At 49.7% G+C, this 19,948-nt stretch overlaps 1 protein-coding gene across 3 annotated transcripts in view; it reads right to left on the bottom strand.

The window, feature by feature from the left end:
* Positions 1-19,948, bottom strand: part of ATAD2B (ATPase family AAA domain containing 2B) — a 528,611-nt gene that overhangs the window by 437,681 nt on the left and 70,982 nt on the right. The window lies entirely within an intron of this gene.

Below are 19,948 nucleotides of genomic sequence, written 5' to 3' on the forward strand. Positions count from 1 at the left end.
CAAGATTTTTGGTTGGTTGATCTAGAAAAAGAAGACGATAGCTGATTATAACGATGCCAGAGATTGTAATATGAGGAACATATGGAATTGGTACAGCATGTGTGAAACCATGAGGAAGGCTGAGAAGTTTGAGCTTTAGAAAGAGTTGTCATTGCATCAACATGTTTGTTTATCTTATTTGCAGCTTCTTCAATTTTCTCTCCAAACAGGTTGTCTCCCTTGCAAGGGACATTGGAGAGGCACTCTTGAATGGAAGTTTCCAGATCAGGAACTCAAAGTCACGCCACTCTATACATCACAATAGCTACAGCAAGTGTTCTGGAGGAGACACTGAAACATCAAAAGCTGTGCAGGCCATGAAATTCCTAGTAGTAATTTTTTAGAGAGTTGTTAGAATCGTTTCAATTGTTCTGATGGAAGATATGGACTGAAGTCAGACAATTGTTTTAGAATAGATTTAAGATAAATGGACATATAAAACTGGTAGTCTATTATCCTGATAAGAAGCACTGAAGATTGAAATATGTTTATCAAAGGAATCTAATGTTATCCCAGGTCAAGCAGGCAGCCTATTCTCACATATGGGTGATGTCATCCATGGAGCCTGGATGCGGACAGCCTCGCAAACAGACTTGCTTATAGAAACTAGAAGTTTCGAGTCAACCGCACCACGCATGCGCAAGTGCCTTCCTGTCCAGCGCAGGGCGAGTCTCCTCAGTTCTCCGCGGAGCCGAGAAGTCCGTCTTTGACTCTCTGCGTTTAACTTTGTTACTTCGTGCCTTCTCTCACCGCAGTTTGTTTTTATTTTCTTCACGAATCGCTGTGTTCTTTTATTTATTTCTAGTTTTTTTAAAAAAAAAATTTTTAATTTAATTTCTTCCATTCAACTGGCAGAGCAGGTCGCTCAGCCGCAGCCCATGGGCTTCGATTTTGTGGCGGCTATATTTCCTTCTATATCCCGGCCAGCAACAGGCTTCAAGAAGTGTAGCCAGTGCCAGCATGCAATTTCCCTCACAGACCCACACCGTTGGTGCCTCAGGTGCCTTGGGCCGGACCATCAACCGAAGTCGTGCGAGCACTGTGTTACTCTTCAACCTCGTGCCCTTAAATGTCGTCAGATTTTAGTGGAGAAGCTTTTCAGGATGGATTCTTCAACCACACCCTTGACTTCAAAAGCGGCCTCGGTTCTACCTTCGACTGAGACTCCTCCTGCCTCCACGACTCCGACCTCGAGCCTCATAAGACCTTCCTCGTTTGCAGCAGCTCTTTCCTCGAGTACACCTGCTGTATCTTCCCCTGCATCCTCTGGTCAGATAGCTCAGCAGAAAGTTCCAGCGGTGGTAATCAAGGTAACTAAGACTTCCAAGTCAAAGCACATTTCCACTGCCACTTTGGAACCTCCAGCCAAAGCAGGTGGTCCAGTTTCAGACACGGATCCATCCTTGCCAGCTTCTTTCCAGACCATGTTAGAGAAGCAATTTATTCAATTAATAACTAATATGGGGCCGAAGCTAGCTACTCTAATCCAGCCTGGGCATTCTGCAGACTCCCGCGAAGTCGAGCATTTTCCTATGCCGCCGACTGAAGCTACACATTCTATGCAGGGAGCAGAGTCTCTGCAAGTGTCTGGTCTGGCATCTATGCACTCGAAGCAAGGAGCAGATTCTTTGCAAGTGCATCGACAGGAATCCTCACACTCCATACAAGGAGCAGAGTCTTTGGGAGTGCTTCGGGATTCCTTCACCAAGCCTCCTGAGCTTCGATACACAGCTTCTAGCCCTATCCATTCCTTGGTAGCAACGTCTGCTTCCATCTCCGGGGCAAAGTCTCCTCGATCTTCGAGATCTGCTTCCAAGCACCACTCTCACCGGCGATCGAGACCTTCCTCGAGGCATACCTCCAGGCATAGCTCTTCTTCCAAAGAGCGTCCTTCATCAACTAAGCCTTGCTCTACACCCTCCAGCTCTACTAGACCACCAATTATCGAGGTCCCCGCTTCCAGGCCTCGAGGACTCAGCGGCTTCTATTGCTTCGTCCAAGTCTCCTTATTCTTTTGATGCCTATTTTCCTGCTGAAGCTTCATCTTCGACCTAGGCTGCCTCGACGTCCTCGAGTCCTTCTCGAGGCAAGGCATTAGCGGATCAGCTATCTTTCTCTTCTTTTCTTCGTCAAATGGCTGCTGACCTGGACCTTCAATTGGATGCTGGTTCTAAATACTCTAAGGAGTATCTCGAAGTCATGCATCTTCTTCAACCTCCTGCAGAGTCACTTAAGCTCCCTTTTCACAAGCTTTTGTCTCAAGACTTTTACAAGATTCCTGGAGACTCCTTATGCAATTCCTGCTGTCCCAGGCAAGTTGGACTCCAGGTATAAAACTCTACATTGCAAAGGATTTGGGAATTCGCAGTTGTCTCACCAGTCCCTGCTTGTGAAGACCTCCTTGAAAAGATCCCATCCTTCCAAGGTTTATGCTACCATTCCTCCTGGAAGGGAAGGGAAGGGAAAACCATGGACAAGTTTGGACATCACCTCTACCAAAATACCATGATGTCCTCCAAATTCCTCAATTACAATTTTCATTTTCTCACTTTTTTCAAGTTCCTCATTGATCTTCTTCCTAAATTTCTCAGCTATTTAGATACTCAAAAGCACTTCGAATTTCAAGAAGTCAGAGCTACTCTGTCACAACTCAGTTTACATCTACTCCAATCTTCTTATGATGCCTTCGATTTGTCCGCCAGGGCGACTGCATGTTCTATAGCAATGCACCGCCTAGCCTGGCTTCGCACCATTGACATGGATCCTAATCTTCAGGACCGCTTGGCTAATATTCCTTGTACAGGCAATGACTTCTTCGATGAATCTATTGAGGCAGCCACCAAGAAATTGCCTGAACATGAAAAATCCTTTGCTTCTATTGTCAGACCAAAGCCTAAGCCAGCTCCTTCCAAGCCTACATGACCTCCTCCAATTTTCCAGAGGCATTTTGCTCCAAGAGAAGCTCCTTACACTCGTCCACCTTTCAAAAAACAGCACAATCAGAAGAAATAGAAATCTCAACCTTCTGCTGCACTTAAGGCTACGCAGCCTTTTTGACTGTTTAAAACAGAGCATAACCTCCACTGGTCTGTCTCTGTCTTCTCTTCCCCCCATTGGAGGTGTCTCTATCATTTTTATCACCGATGGGAGATAATTACATCCGACCTCTGGGTGCTGTCAATCATCAGGGAAGGATACTCTCTTCATTTCACTCACGTTCCACCAGAGCTTCCTCCAAGAGAGTATCCTTCCAGTCCATCCCAGACCGCCCTTCTTCTTCAGGAAGCTCAAGCTTTGTTTCGGCTCCATGCTATCGAACCAGTTCCTTTAGAACAGCAGAACAGGGGGTTTTACTCCCGTTACTTCCTTGTTCCGAATTAGACAGGCGATCTGCGACCCATTCTGGATCTCAGGGCTCTCAACAAATTTCTAGTCAAAGAGAAATTTTGCATGCTGTCCCTGGCGTCCCTTTATCCCCTTCTACATCAGAACGACTGGTTATGCTCTCTGGATCTCAAGGAGGCTTATACTCATATTCCCATTCATCTGGCCTCCTGTCAATATCTCAGATTTCGGGTGGGAAATCTGCATTATCAATACAGAGTGCTACCCTTTGGCCTAGCTTCATATCCCAGAGTGTTCACCAAGTGCCTGGTAGTGGGAGCAGCAGCTCTAAGGAACCATGGTCTTCAGATGTTTCCCTACCTAGACAACTGGCTCATCAAGGATTCCACATCTCAGGGGATTATTGTAGCGACCCAACAGACTACGTGGTTCCTACAAAGTTTGGGTTTCAAAATCAACTTTCCCAAATCCCAACTTCAGTCCTCTCAGAATCTACAATTCATCGGAGCTGTTCTATACACTTTCCAACTCAGAGCATTCCTTCCAGAACAACGTCTGGAAGCTCTCCTTCAACTCTGTCATGCAGTGTCTTCCTACTCTTCAATCTCAGTGAGACACATGATGGTACTACTAGGTCAAATGGCCTTCACAGTACACGTAACTCCTTTTGCCAGACTTCACCTCAGAATTCCTCAGTGGACTCTGGCATCTCAGTGGACGCAGGCTTGAGACCCACTTTCTGACACATTGTAGTTACTCCTTCCTTGAGACAGTCTCTCCACTGGTGGATGCTTTCTTCCAATCTCTCCAGAGGCTTACTGTTTCAAACACCCCCCATCAGAATGTCCTCACAACAGATTCCTCGACCTAAGCTTGGGGAACTCATCTCGATGGTCTCCGTACTCAAGGCCACTGGACCAGTGCGGATCGTCGGTGTCACATCAATCTGTTGGAACTCAGAGCGATCTTCAACGCTCTCAAAGCTTTTCAACGTCTTCTTCACGACCAGGTCGTACTCATTCGGACGGACAACCAAGTTGCCATGTACTATGTCAACAAACAGGGAGGGACGGGATCTTCCTCCCTTGTCAAGAAGCCCTGAAGGTTTGGGATTAGGCAATCCGCCACAACACCTTCCTAAAAGCTGTCTACATCCAAGGGATGAAAAATTGCTTAGCGGACAACTTGAGTCGTCTTCTGCAACCTCACGAATGGACACTCCATTCCTCCATTCTACGTCACATTTTCTCACAGTGGGGAACGCCTCAGATAGATCTCTTTGCAGCTCCCCCACAACTACAAACTGCCTCAGTTCTGCTCCAGGATATATTATCCTCATCGCCTCGAGGCAGATGCTTTCCTACTGGAATGGACGAATCTTTTCCTATATGCATTCCCTCCTTTCCCTCTCATTCTCAAGACTCTTGTCAAGTTGAAGAACGCTCATGCTACAATGATTCTGATTACTCCTCGGTGGCCGAGACAACCTTGGTACTCCCTTCTACTTCAATTCAGCAGCAGGGAGCCATATCTTCTACCAGTTTTACTGTCTCTGCTTACACAGAGTCAGGGATCTCTGCTTCATCCCAACCTGCAGTCTCTACACCTGAAAGCTTAGTACCTCTCAACATAACTCTTCTTCAATTTTCTCAACCTGTAAGAGACATTTTAGAGGCTTCTAGGAAGCTTACCACCAGACAATGCTACCACCAAAAATGGACTAGATTTTCTACTTGGTGCATCTCTCGCAATATGGAGCCTCAACATTCTTCCTTATTTTCTGTGCTAGATTTTCTTTTGCACTTATCCACCTCTGGCCTCAAGTCTACATCAATTTGAGTCCATCTCAGTGCAATTGCTGCTTTCCATCAGCCTATTGAAGGGAAATCCCTCTCTGCTCATCCAGTGGTTTCCAGATTCATGAAAGGATTTTTTAATGTCAAACCTCCTCTCAAACCGCCTCCAGTGGTTTGGGATCTCAATGTTCTTGCTCAAATTGATGAAGCCTCCATTTGAACCAATGTCTTTGGCTCATCTGAAGTATCTCACCTGGAAAGTGGTGTTTCTCATTGCCTTCACATCTGCTCGAAAAGTCAGTGAGCTGCAAGCTTTAGTTGCTGATCCACCTTTCACTGTCTTCCATCATGACAAGGTGGTCCTTCGTACTCATTCTAAATTCCTACCTAAAGTGATTTCAGAATTTCATTTCAACCAATCCATTGTTCTTCCAGTGTTTTTCCCAAGGCCTCATTCTCACCCTGGAGAATCCGCTCTTCATACTCTGGATCATAAGCGTTCTTTGGCCTTCTACTTGGAATGCACCAAAACACACAGAACTGCTCCTCAACTTTTTGTCTCCTTCAATCCAAACAAGTTGGAACATCCAGTCTCTAAGCGAGCCATCTCCAACTAGATGGCTGCTTGCATCTCTTTCTGCTATGCCCAGGCTGGATTACATCTACAGAGTCGAGTCACAGCCCATAAAGTCAGAGCAATGGCAGCTTCAGTAGCTTTCCTCAGATCTACACCTATTGAGGAGATTTGCAAAGCTGCTACTTGGTCCTCAGTTCATACTTTCACCTCTCACTATTGTCTGGATACTTTCTCCAGACAGGATGGCCACTTTGGCCAGATAATATTACAAAATGTATTCTCCTAAGTTGCCAATACTCCCACCATTCCATTCTGGTTAGCTTGGAGGTTACCCATATGTTAGAATAGGCTGCCTGATTGTCCTGGGATAAAGCACAGTTACTTACCGTAACAGATATTATCCAGGGACAGCAGGCAGCTATTCTCACAACCCACCCACCTCCCCTGGTTGGTTTCTCTGCTAGCTATCTGAACTGAGGAGACTCGCCCTGTGCAGGGCGGGAAGGCACTTGCGCATGCGCGGTGCGGCTGACTCGAAACTTCTAGTTTCTACAAGCAAGTCTGCTTGCAAGGCTGTCCGTATCCGGGCTCCGTGGATGACGTCACCCATATGTGAGAATAGCTGCTTGCTGTCCCTAGAAAACACCTGTTACATTAAGTAACTGTGCTTTCTGGCCTCTCTTCCAGGAAAAGCAGAAGCATAAGCTTGAGGGTAGATTCTACAACCAGCGAATGGTGTTGAAGATAAGGTCTGTCAAATCCTACATAGAGACATAAATACGCTCGAGGAATGGGCCACGAAATGGCAAATGAGGTTCAAAGTGGATAAGTGCAAGGTGATGCATGTCGGTAACAAAAATCATTATGCACGAACACAGGATGTCCGGAGCTATACTCGGAGAGAGCCCCCAGGAAAGAGACTTGAGGCTACTTGTAGACAAGTCAAAGAAACCGTCAGCGCAATGCACGGTGGCAGCAAAAGGGGCTAACAGAATGCTAGGAATGATTAAGAAGGGGATCACAAACAGATCTGAAAAGGTTATCATGCCTTTATACCTGGCCATAGTAAGCCCCCATCTGGAATACTGCATCCAACACTGGTCGCCGTACATGAAAAAGGACATAGTACTACTGGAAAGAGTCCAGAGAAGAGCGACAAAAATGGTTGAGGGACTGAGGAATTTCTGTACGAAAGGCTAGAGAAACTGGGCCTCTTCTCCCTTGAGAAGAGAAGACGAGACGGGACATGATCGAAACATTCAAAATATTGAAGGGAATTGACTTAGTAGAGAGAGTCTGTTCACCCTCTCCAAGATGAAGAGAACGAGAGAGCACTCGCTGAAGTTAAAAGGGAAAAGATTCCGTACAAACGTAAGGAAGTTTTTCTTCACCCAGAGAGTGGTAGAAACCTGGAATGCTCTTCCATAGGCTGTTATAGGGGAAAACACCCATCAGGGATTCAAGACAAGGTTGGATAAGTTACTACTGGAACAGAACATACGCAAGTAAGGCTAGACTCTAATAGGGCACTGGTCTTTGACCTAAGGACCACCGCATGAGCAGGCTGCTGGGCACGATGGACCACTGGTCTGACCCAGCAGCGGCAGTTCTTATGTTCTTATGTATACAGTGTCTATCTTTCTATAATAACTTGTACTAAAAAGGGAGTCTCTCAGGTTTTAAAAAAACCAAGACTTTGTATAAATGAACTTTGATGCATTCATTTGGTGGAATCTGAAAATCAAGGAGAAGGGCGGCCAAGATGGTAAAAGGGATGGAACGCATATGAGCAAAGACTAAAACAGTTAGGGCTCTTCAGCTTGGAAAAGAGACAGCTGAGGGGAGATATGATTGAAATCTAAAAAATCCTGAGTGGAGTAGAGGTCATTCGATGAAGTTACAGGGAAATACTTTTAAAACCAATAGGAGGAAATTTTTTCACTCAGAGGAAGGAAAGGTCCATAGTCTGTTATTGAGAAAGACATGGGGGAAGCCATTGCTTGCCCTGTATCAGTAGCATGGATTATTGCTACTCCTTGGATTTTGGCCAGGTACTAGGGACCTGGATTGGCCACTGTCCAATGGGCTACTGGGCTTGATGGACCATTGGTCTGACCCAGTAAGGCTATTTTTATGTTCTTATGAGCTCAAAAGCTCAGAACAAAGTTCCTCTTCCATTTCCATTTTTATGGGTAATGCCTGCCCAATTTGCCAGATGAAGCCAGTAAGAGATAGGCTTTCGGATGGGGATGTTTGCCATAGAGGAGGTGGGGAAGAATCTGAATAAATACCATAGAATTTATATGCAGAGAAATCTGGCAGATCCTCATTGGAGAGGAGAGATGTTAGAGTCAGATTCCTCGAAGTACTCTCTCCATGGTGTATCTGGGAGCATGCGCCAAGGTGAAACACCCATCTAACAAAGATGATGCATGTGTTCAGTGGGTTCTTATTGATACTTTCGGTGAACATGTCCTCAAATCAATGTGTCGATGCATCTTCAGGCTGGGCTGAGGCAGGCATGGGAGCCTGTATGAACTGCTTCTGCAGAGCATGGCCTGGATTTTGTCCTGTAGGTTCTGTGCCGGTACTGATAGAGATAGTGGCAGTCTGCTGTATTGGTTGGTGATGCGTGGGAGACCTTGATGCTGAGGTACACCTATGCAGAGACATCAGTTAGATTGAAGAAGATTGGTCATCCACTCAAAGACGTTTTGCATGTGGCAATGAAATTGAAGCCTGGGAGGACGCAGTGGTATACCTAGGAGGAGAAGAGTGCTTATGCTTCTTAGCTTTCTTACGTGCTAGGTCTCTGACACATCGCCGATGAAGTGATGTACATGGGAAGAATAACCCAAACAGCACAGTTATTTACCGTAACAGGTGTTATCCAGGGACAGCAGGCATATATTCTCACATGTGAGTGACGTCATCTACGGAGCCCCAGCGCGGACAGCTTTTCAAGCAAACTTGATTGAAGTTTCAAGTTTGCTATGCTGCACCATGCATGTGCATGCCTTCTTGCCCACTAGAGGGCGCATCCCCACCTCGTGGTCCTCAGTTCCATAGCCAGCAAAGAAGCCATCCCCGGGGAGGAGGGCGGGTTGTGAGAATATATGCCTGCTGTCCCTGGATAACACCTGTTACGGTAAGTAACTGTGCTTTATCCCAGGACAAGCAGGCATGATATTCTCACATGTGGGTGACCTCCAAGCCAACCAAAAAAGGGCAGGTGGGAGGATGGCAATTTAGGAAAACAGATTACGCAAAACTGACTGGCCAAACCGGCCGTCACTCCTGGATAACGTATCCAGACAGTAGTGGGAGGTGAAAGTATGAACCGAAGACCAAGTGGCAGCCTTGCAGATATCCTCCACCGGAGTAGACCGGAGGAACGCCACAGAAGCTGCCATCGCTCGGACCTTATGTCCCGTGACCCGACCATGAAGCGCGAGGCCAGCCTGAGCGTAGCAAAATGAAATACAAGCAGCCAACCAGTTGGACAAGGTGCGCTTGGAAACAGGACGTCCCAACCGATTAGGATCAAAGGACAAAAATAATTGAGGAATCTTCCGATGAGACTTGGTGCGTTGAAGATAAAAGGCCAACGCTCTCTTACAGTCAAGCGTGTGAAGCGCCGCCTCCCCAGGATGAGAGTGGGGCTTCGGAAAAAACACCAGAAGAACAATGGACTGATTGAGGTGGAAATCAGACACAACCTTAGGTAAAAATTTAGGATGGGTGCGAAGAACCACCTTGTCATGATGGAACACAGTAAAGGGCGGGTCCGCAACCAAAGCCTGCAGCTCGCTAATCCGACGAGCGGACGTGAGCGCAAGCAAAAAGATCACCTTCCAAGTGAGAAACTTAAGATGAGATTTGTCAATAGGCTCGAAGGGAGGCTTCATCAGTTGAGCCAAAACCACATTAAGATCCCAAACTACAGGAGGAGGTTTCAAAGGAGGATTAACATTCACTAGACCCCTCATGAAACGAATCATCAGAGGATGAAGAGAGAGAGATTGACCCTCGAGATGCCGATGGAAAGCAGCAATCGCACTGAGATGCACCCTAATGGAAGTCGTCTTCAGCCCAGACTTGGACAAATGCAACAAATATTCCAGAACTGAAGACACCAGAACCGAACTCGGATCCAGATGATTCGAGGAACACCAGGAAGAAAATCTGGTCCACTTCTGAGAATAACAAAGCCTAGTCGAGACCTTGCGCGAGGCTTCCAGAACCTCCCTCACAGACTGAGAAACCTGTGAAGTCATGGGGAAAGGAACCAAGCCGTCAGATGTAAAGACTGAAGATTGGGATGCAACAGCGAACCCCGACTCTGAGACAGCAGAGAGGGAAAGACAGGCAGAAGCAGAGGCTCCCTGACACTGAGTTGAAGGAGCAGGGAGAACCAGTGCTGACGAGGCCAACGAGGCGCAATGAGAATTATAGTGGCTCTGGACGCCTTGAGATGAACCAACGTCCTCAAGATCAGAGGGAAAGGAGGAAACGCATAAAGGAACCTCCCTCCCCAGTCGAGAAGAAAGGCGTCGGCCTCGAGACGGTCCGGGGAGTACATCCGAGAACAATAGAGGGGCAGTTTGCGAGTCTCCGGGGAGGCAAACAGATCCACCTGAGGAGTCCCCCAGCGGTCGAAGACCTCGCGCAGAACTCGGGAGTTTAGCGACCACGCGTGCGGCTGGAGAAGACGACTGAGTTTGTCGGCCAGACAATTCTTCTCTCCCTGAATGTAAACCGCCCGCAGGAAGATGTTCTGGGAGACCGCCCATTCCCAAAGGCGCAGGGCTTCCCGGCACAGGGACCAAGAGCCCGTTCCCCCTTGTTTGTTCACATAATACATGGCCACCTGGTTGTCCGTCTGCACAAGAACTACCTGATCGTGCAGCAGGTGGCAGAACGCTCGAGCAGCCAGAAAAATGGCACGAAGTTCTAAAACATTGATGTGACAACTCCGGTCCTCTGCCGACCATAGACCTTGAGTCCGCAGACCGTCCAGATGAGCTCCCCACGCGTACTCCGAAGAGTCCGTGGTCAGGACCTTGCGATGCGGAGGAACGAGAAAGAGCAAACCCCCGGAAAGATTGGAAGAGTTGGTCCACCAACGGAGCGAGCGTCTCAAGGAAGGAGTCACAGTGATAGGAGAGGAGACTGGATCACGATCCTGACGCCACTGGGAGGCCAAGGTCCACTGAGGAAGCCTCAGGTGCAAACGGGCGAACGGAGTGACATGGACTGTCGACGCCATGTGGCCGAGCAGAACCATCATGCGCTGCGCCGAAACTGAGGGCAGCAACGAAACCTGGCGACTCAATCGAAGCAGGACCTCCAACCGTGGCGGGGGGAGGAACGAACGGAGGCGAACCGTGTCCAGCACGGCCCCGATAAACTGAAGGGATTGAGTCGGGCACAACTGAGACTTGGGGAAGTTCACTTCGAACCCCAGACATTGAAGGAAGATGATAGTCTGTCGGGTCGCTGAAATAACCCCTTCCTTGGAGGACGCCTTGATCAGCCAATCGTCCAGGTAGGGAAACACCTGCAGCCCCCGAGATCTCAGGGCTGCCGCGACCACCACCATACACTTCGTGAAGACTCGAGGGGACGAAGCCAGTCCAAAGGGGAGGACCTGATACTGGAGGTGCAACTCCCCCACCTGGAACCTGAGGAACTTGCGGAAGGCGGGATGCACATGAGTATATGCTTCCTTCAGGTCCAGGGAGCACATCCAGTCCCCCGATTCTAACAGAGGGTACAGGACTGGAAGGGACAACATACGGAACTTCTCCCGGACAAGGAACTTGTTGAGCCTCCGGAGGTCCAGAATGGGGCATAAGTCCCCTGTCTTCTTCGGGACCAAAAAGTAACGGGAGTAAAACCCCCGTCCCCTTTGGTTCGGGGGCATGGGCTCCACCGCCCGAAGGCTCAACAAGGACCTGGCTTCCGACAGGAGAAGAGGAAGCTGGTCTCGACAGCCAAGAGAAGCCCCCGGCGGATGTTCTGGCGGCATGGCTAAGAAGTTTAGCGAGTAACCCTCGGAGATGATCCGGAGCACCCAAGCGTCCGACGTGATCTCGGCCCAGGCTGGAAGAAAGGCCTGCAATCGGCCCCCGATAGGAAGGGGGTCCTTCGACAGTGCGGAGGGGGCCCGCCCCCAACCGCGCATCACGTCAAAAAGACGGAGCCGGTTTAGACGCCCCTTGCGCCTGAGGCTTTGGTTGGGACGCTCTGCCCTGCTGAGGGGGATGCCGGGGCGGAGGCTTCGAGAAAGCCGGCGTCGACTTCTGCGGGTATCGCCGCGGAGGAGGTCTAAACGGCTTCTGCGGCGGGGCCCGGGATTTAGGACGGACCAATGAGGCGATAGAGCGCTCATGTTCAGACAAGCGTTTGATCGCCGCCTCCAAGAACTCATCGAACAACTCGGAGCCAACACATGAAAGATTGGCCAGACGTTCTTGCAAGTTCGGGTCCATATCCAGGGTACGAAGCCATGAGAGACGGCGCATCGCCACCGCAAAGGCGGATACACGAGAGGCCAACTCAAACGCATCGTAAACTGCGTGAAAAAGGTAGAGACGCAGATGAGACAAATTGGCCATAAAGGTACCAAAATCCCCCTTATGGGAATCCGGCATGACCCCATAATACCTGGGCAACGCCTTCACCATCTGCCTTAAATAGGATGAGAAGGTGAATGCGTAATTAAGGACCCTGGCAGCCCTCATGGAGTTGGAATAGAGGCGACGACCAAACTTGTCCAGGGTCTGTCCCTCCCGCCCGGGGGGGACCGCAGCAGAGACCCTAGAAGGTTGAGACTTCTTCAACGCCGACTCCACCAGCAACGACTGGTGGGACAGCTGCGCTTTATCGAAGCCCTTGCAAGGGACTGTGCGGTACTTAGACTCCATCTTTGATGGAACCGCTGTGACTGTAAGAGGGGAGTCCAAGTTCCTCAGGAAGGTCTGGTGGAGAACCTTGTTGAGAGGCAGCCGAGGAGTCTCCCTGGGGGGAGAGGGCAAATCCTGCTCCTCCAAAAATTCCTTCGTGTATTGCGACCCTGACACCAGATCAAGGTCCAAAGCCCTCCCCATATCAAGCACAAATCTCGAAAAGGAGGAGGGCTTCGAAGGCGGAGAGGGAGATCGAGAAGCCCTCGTCACCAAGAAGGAAGGGGAGGCCTCACGGGAGTAACGAGGTTCCTTACCCGTGCCAGACCCCGAACCCCAAGAAGCCGCACCAAGCGACCTCGATGGGGTCGGGGACCGCCCATGCCCCGAGGAACCCCTGCGGGAAGTCCCCGGGGTATGGGCCACCGAGGCACGCCCCTTCCGTCTCGGCGAAGAGTCCCTCGAGTACTTAACCTCAGAGGAACGGAAAAGCCTCATATTATCGAGGCGGAGCTCGGAGACCCGTAGGGTCTCTGCCCCGGTCGGCGAGGAGCGACCGCGTCGTCGAGGAGAGACCCGTTGACGTTTGGGCTTCCTCGACCGACGCTTCGCCTGAGGCCGACTCGAGGGCGAGGAGCCCCGGGAGGACCTCGACGAGGACGAAGAGGAAGAGATCCTCCGAACCCTCCGCACCTTGTCCCGAGGCCGCACGCTCCGCTCAGGCTGGTCAACCGAGGTCGAGGGCAAGGTCGGGGCCGAGGCCGAAGCCCCCCCGGGGGCCGAAGTCAAGGGTACCGAGACCGAGGCAGCCGACGCCGGGGCTGCCGAAGGCGGCTGGAGGTGCGCGAGGGCACCGGACAGCTCCGAGGTAATGAGCGCACGGAGCAAGTCCTGAAAAGCCGGCACCGCCATCATGGCTGGTAGATCCGGGGCCGGCGGGTGCTCCCTCGAGGGCGACCTCGGTCTCGAGTATTCCCGCGGGGCACCCAACTTCGACGCTCGGGGCAAGGCCGAAGACGACCCACCCGCCCCCGTCGATGAGCCCGAGGATGGCTTCTTCGAGGCTGGAACAGAAGAAGGAAGTGAGGACTTACCCTTCGTCGACTTCGGGGTCGAGGACACAGGCTTCGACGAAGCGGGCTGTCGGGGCGAGGTCGAGGGAGACGAGGCCGAGGTCAAGGCCAGGGCCGAAGCCGACGTCGAATCCACAGCAAAGAGCTCTGCCATACGAGCGCGACGGCGGCGGAGGGCCCTTTGCTGAAAAGTAGAGCACCGAGTGCAGGAGTCGGTCGGGTGCTCAGGACCCAAACAAAGTAAGCACCACCGGTGGGGATCGGTGATCGAAAGGAGCCGATCGCACCGGCTGCACTTTTTAAAGCCCGTCAAGGGACGGGACATGGACACAAAAAACGGCCGAGAACGAACGAGGTCCCGCGGCCACGGCTACCGGGAGCCCCCGGAGCCGAACGAAAAATCTTTTTTCTTTTTTTTGACGAAAACCTAAACACAAACAAATAAAAAACAAAGTAAGCACAGCGACCGAGAAAGAAACACTCAGCCGCGGTGTCAGAAGGCTAAAATAGAAGAGCACAAATTCCACAGGGCTTCTGGCTCCGCGGAAAAGACTGAACTGAGGACCACGAGGTGGGGATGCGCCCTCTAGTGGGCAAGAAGGCATGCACATGCGTGGTGCAGCATAGCAAACTTGAAACTTCAATCAAGTTTGCTTGAAAAGCTGTCCGCGCTGGGGCTCCGTAGATGACGTCACCCACATGTGAGAATATCATGCCTGCTTGTCCTGGGATAACAGATGTTAGGGTTTACCTTGGAGGTTAACGCCCAAGGAAAAAATCTGGGTGTCATCGTAGACACTAAAATAAAATCTTCCGCCCAATTTGCGGAAGCGGCCCAAAAAGCAAACAAGATGATACAAATTATGAATAAAGATATGGTTAACAAGACTAAGAAATGTTATATTGTCTCTGTATCACTCCATGGTGCAACCTCACCTGCAATTTTGTGTTCAATCCTGGTTGCCTTATCTCAAGAAAGATACAGCAGAACTAGAAAAGATTCAAAGAACAGTGACCAAGATGATAAAGGGGATGGAACTCCTCTCATATGAGGAAAGACTAAAAAGATTAGGGCTCTTAAGCTTGGTAGAGAGATGCCTGAAGGGAGATATATTTGAAGTCTACAAAATCCTGAGTGGTGTAGAACAAGTACAAGTGGATTGATTTTTTTACTCTGTCAAAAATTACAAAGACTAGGGGACATTCGATGACGTTACAGGGAAATATCTTTAAAACCAATAGGAGGAAATATTTTTTCACTCAGAGAATAGTTAAGCTTTGGAACGTGTTGCCAAAGGTTGTGGTAAGAGAGGTTAACATAGCTGGTTTTAAGAAAGGTTCAATTTCCTGAAGGAAATGCTCATAGTCTGTTATTAAGACAGACATGGGGGAAGCCACTGCTTGCCCTGGATCAGTAGAATTGAATGGTGCTACTATATGCCAGGTACTAGTGACCTGGATTGGCCACTGTGAGGACAGGCTAAGGGCTAGATGCATCATTGATCTGACCCAGTAAGGCTATTCACGATGCTCCCAATAACATGTCAATGGATGGTGCAGATGTTGATGCCGGAGTCGCAGGAACTTAAGCGTCAGACTCTAAATCCCCAACCATACCCAATGCAGATGTGGTACCAAAAGGTTTTTTTAAATTGGAGTTTACTAGCTTACATAGACCTCTTTTGCAAACAGAAACATAGGACGCAGTAAATATCCCAATGCTCAGAATTGATTCACTGAACACACCAATTATGCGGATCAGAGCCTGAGATGGTCCTACTATATCAAGAGCATTTCTTGCAGCCGCTCGGTACCGATTTGGATATGGAAAATAGCCAACGCAAAATCAAAGGGCTTGACGGCTGGCGAGCTCGAGTAGAAAACAGCTTGAAAAGTATTGATGCTCCAGGGATGAAAAAAGGGCTCAAAGTAGTCCAAAAGCCCAAAAACGAAAAGTTGTGAAAAATAAACCAAACTTGGAATGAAGAACTCAGCTAAAATAAAAAAAATATTGAAGAAAAATTTTTTTAAAAAAGGGGAAAAAATGACAGGAATGCACCAAAATTTGAAAAAGTTTGATAGGCTGAATAAACAGCTTCTCAGCTCCAAAGAAAATAAAGAACTGCAGGTTCTGTAAGCTGATGTCTGGTGGGAAGGCACTGGCACAAGTATTGTCTTAAAATTTAAAGTGATAGTGCACATCTGACACAGGGACAGAATCTGTCCCACATCCCCGCTGTTAACCACGTGAAATCATCCCCATGTCATTCTTTAAGGAGAGAGGGAAGAATCCAAGTATGAATGGGCACAACCACTGACCCTCAAGTCTTGAATTGAAGAATACTGGTTTAGAAGGACTGAATTGAGACAGACACTAAAGAATGAAACGGGATGGTTTCCCACAGTTATCCACGGAGACAGTGACAAATTCTGTCACCGTGTCAACCTTTATGTCTGTTCTGGATTCCGTGGATGAAGTCATCCACCTGTGAGGATATTATATCTGCTTATCCTATGAGAACATTGGGCTACTCCTCACTATGTATACTCTAGACCAGTGGTCTCAAACTCGCGGTCCATGAACTACATGCCCTCGGTATTATTATTTATTTATTTTATTAATTTTATTTCTAGCCTGTCCTCCTGGGAGCTCAGAACGGGTAACAAGCCAACATTCACAGTATGTTACATTGGACAGTACATTTGGCAATACAATACAATGTACTACAATACAGTAGCATAATGACAAGGCTGGACAGTACAGTAACTTAAGGACAGCTTGTGTGGTGACATTCATAGGAAATTCCTGGGGAGGTAATACAGTATATTGGACCAGAGGGTCACCAACTAGTGGTTGTTGGTGATAGAGAATTGAGGGGATTGCTTGCGGCTGGACCTTTAGTTGAAGAGAAAGGTCTTCACAGCTCTTCAGAAGGTCATTAATGAGTTCTATGATCTGATTTGTGGGAGGAGTTGGTTCCAGAGCTGTGAGATGAAGTGGCTGTAGGAGTGTTTGCAGGCGGTTTCCATCAGGAGAGACCTTCCTGGGGGAAGATGCACAGTTATCTCTCTGCTATAGAGCGGAGGAGGAAGGTAGGGGCGTGCAGGTGTAGCTTGGAACTTCTCTAAGCTGGGCTGGTGGTGTGGAATCTTTTATGTGCTATTACAAGAGCCTTGAATGTTCATTTGTTGATTGGTAGCCAGTGCTCTGTGCAGAGGGCTGGGGAGATGGGGTCATGATAATTGAGATTGTATAGAAGGCGGATCGCTGCGTTTTGGACTAGCTGGAGGCGTTTAAGTTCCTTTTTGGCTACTCCATTAAAGATGGAATTGCAGTAATCCATCCTGGAGAGAACATAGGCATAGAGGAGTTGAGTTAGATCCAGTTTGGAGATATAGGGTTTGATCCTTCTCAGTTGGCGGAGGTAGTAGAAGGAAGTGGAGACCACCTGGGAGATGTGGGTGGTAGGGTCAGTTGGCCGTCCAATGTTACTCCAAGGCTACGTACCTGGTCTGCTGCCGTTAGGGAGGTGGATTCCCATGACAGTGTTGGGCAGGTGTATTTGGTGTTTTTTCTTTCTAATCCATAAGAGTTTGGTCTTAGTGGCGTTCAGCTGCAGTTTGTTATTTGTCATCCAGTTTTTCATGTCAGAAAGGCAAAGTTGGAGATTGGCAATTTGGGCTGATCGATTTTCACCTAGAGTGATTCTTTATGAAAAACTTGTGCCTTAAGTGTCCGGTGGTCATGTCTGCAACTGTCTTCAGCCCTCACCTCCAGCACGAGATTACGTACACATGCACAAGCTGCACGCCTCCAATGGTTACCTTACATTCTGGAACGTTGCCCACCTCACTGCTGTAACCTCGCGCAAGCGCTTTCCTGCGTCTGTATGTGATTGTGAGATGGAGTGGAGAGGACAATCATACACAGACGCAGGAAAGGGCTTGCGTGAATTTATATCAATGAGGCAGGCAACATTTCAGAACATAAGGTAACCATTGGAGGCAGTGCAGCTTGTGCATGTGTACATAATCTCGTGCTGGAGGTGAGAGCTAAAGGTGGTTGCAGACGCAACCGCCAGACACTTAAGGCACATATTTTCCATAAAGAATCATTCTTTATAATACCAAGGGCCTCAAAATAGTACCTTGTCTCTTGCAGTTAATACTTTGATAGTTTTTCACTTTCTGCATGTTGCACTGCTTTTAGCTGTGTATAGCTGAAATTATCAGAAGCAATTAAGGAAAGATTTATAAACTATAACAAGTTTTACCTCATGCAAAGTTGTCGTTTCTTTAATAAGATATTAAATATTTTTTCTGCGGCCCTCCAAGTACCTATAAATTCAAAATGTGGCCCTGCAAAGGGTTTGAGTTTGAGACTGCTGCTCTAGAGGAAAGGAGTGATGGGGGAATATGATACAGATGTTTAAATACAGTGGTGCCTCACACAACGAACTTAATTCGTTCCAGGAGCAAGTTTGTTATGCGAAAAGTTCGTTATGTGAAACGCGTTTTCCCATAACAATACATGTAAAAAAAAATAATTCGTTCTGTAGCATAAAATATGCTAAGATGACATAAAAAAAGATAAATTTTTGGTTATTATTTTTATTTAGATACATCTAAAAACATAATTGTTTTTTAAAACAACACACATTTTTTAAATTTAAAGACAGACTAAGTAGAGTCTAATTTTACAGTGAGAGAGGGCAGAGTCTCAGCGGCAAAAACTGGGACTTAACTGTTCATTTTTATTTTTTTTTCTACCGTGTTTCCCCGATAAGGCAGGGCCATCAAATAAGACAGCCCCCCCTTTTTAGAAAAAAATGTAAAATAAGGCACCCCCCCGCAAATAAGCCACCCACCGATACCTGCGCTTACCCGAATCGGGTGGTACGGTGGGTGACTCCGTGTGGTCCCTGGCACCCCCGACACGATCGGGGCAAGAGGGAGCTCAAGCCCTCTTGCCCCCCCGACTCCCCGACACGATCGGGGCAAGAGGGAGCTCAAGCCCTCTTGCCCCCCCGACTCCCCGACACGATCGGGGCAAGAGGGAGCCCAAGCCCTCTTGCCCCCCCGACTCCCCGACACGATCGGGGCAAGAGGGAGCCCAAGCCCTCTTGCCCCGCCGATTCCCCAACTCCCCGACAATATCGGGCCAGGAGGGAGCCCAAGTCCTCCTGGCCACGGCGACCCCCTAACCCCCCCCTGCACTACATTACGGGCAGGAGGGATCCCAGGCCCTCCTGCCCTCGACGCAAACCCCCCTCCCCCCAACGACCGCCCCCCCCAAGAACCTCCGACCGCCCTCCCAGCCGACCCGCGACCCCCCTGGCCGACCCCCACGACACCCCCAACCCCCTTCCCCGTACCTTTCTGTAGTTGGCCGGACAGACGGGAGCCAAACCCGCCTGTCCGGCAGGCAGCCATCGACGGGATGAGGCCGGATTGGCCCATCCGTCCCAAAGCTCCGCCTATTGGTGGGGCCTAAGGCGCCTGGGCCAATCAGAATAGGCCCGGGAGCCTTAGGTCCCTCCTGGGGGCAGGGCCTGAGGCACATGGTCGGGTTGGGCCCATGTGCCTCAGGCCCCGCCCCCAGGAGGGACCTAAGGCTCCCGGGCCTATTCTGATTGGCCCAGGCGCCTTAGGCCCCACCAGTAGGCGGAGCTTTGGGACGGATGGGCCAATCCGGCCTCATTCCGTCGATGGCTGCCTGCCGGACAGGCGGGTTTGGCTCCCGTCTGTCCGGCCAACTACAGAAAGGTACGGGGAAGGGGGTTGGGGTGTCGTGGGGGTCGGCCAGGGGGGTCGCGGGTCGGCTGGGAGGGCGGTCGGAGGTTCTTAGGGGGGGGCGGTCGTTGGGGGGAGGGGGGTTTGCGTCGAGGGCAGGAGGGCCTGGGATCCCTCCTGCCCGTAATGTAGTGCAGGGTGGGGTTAGGGGGTCGCCGTGGCCAGGAGGACTTGGGCTCCCTTCTGGCCCGATATTGTCGGGGAGTTGGGGAATCGGCGGGGCAAGAGGGCTTGGGCTCCCTTTTGCCCCGATCATGTCGGGGAGTCGGGGGGCAAGAGGGCTTGAGCTCCCTCTTGCCCCGATCGTGTCGGGGAGTCGGGGGGGGGCAAGAGGGAGCCAGGCGGAGAGAGGGCAGTTAAGCGCAGTGCCTGCGCGGAAGGATGCAGCTCGGGCGACTTCGTTGTGTGAAACGAAGT

Source organism: Geotrypetes seraphini, chromosome 3 (genome assembly GCF_902459505.1).
Source record: "Geotrypetes seraphini chromosome 3, aGeoSer1.1, whole genome shotgun sequence".
In the NCBI taxonomy this organism is placed as follows: domain Eukaryota; kingdom Metazoa; phylum Chordata; class Amphibia; order Gymnophiona; family Dermophiidae; genus Geotrypetes; species Geotrypetes seraphini.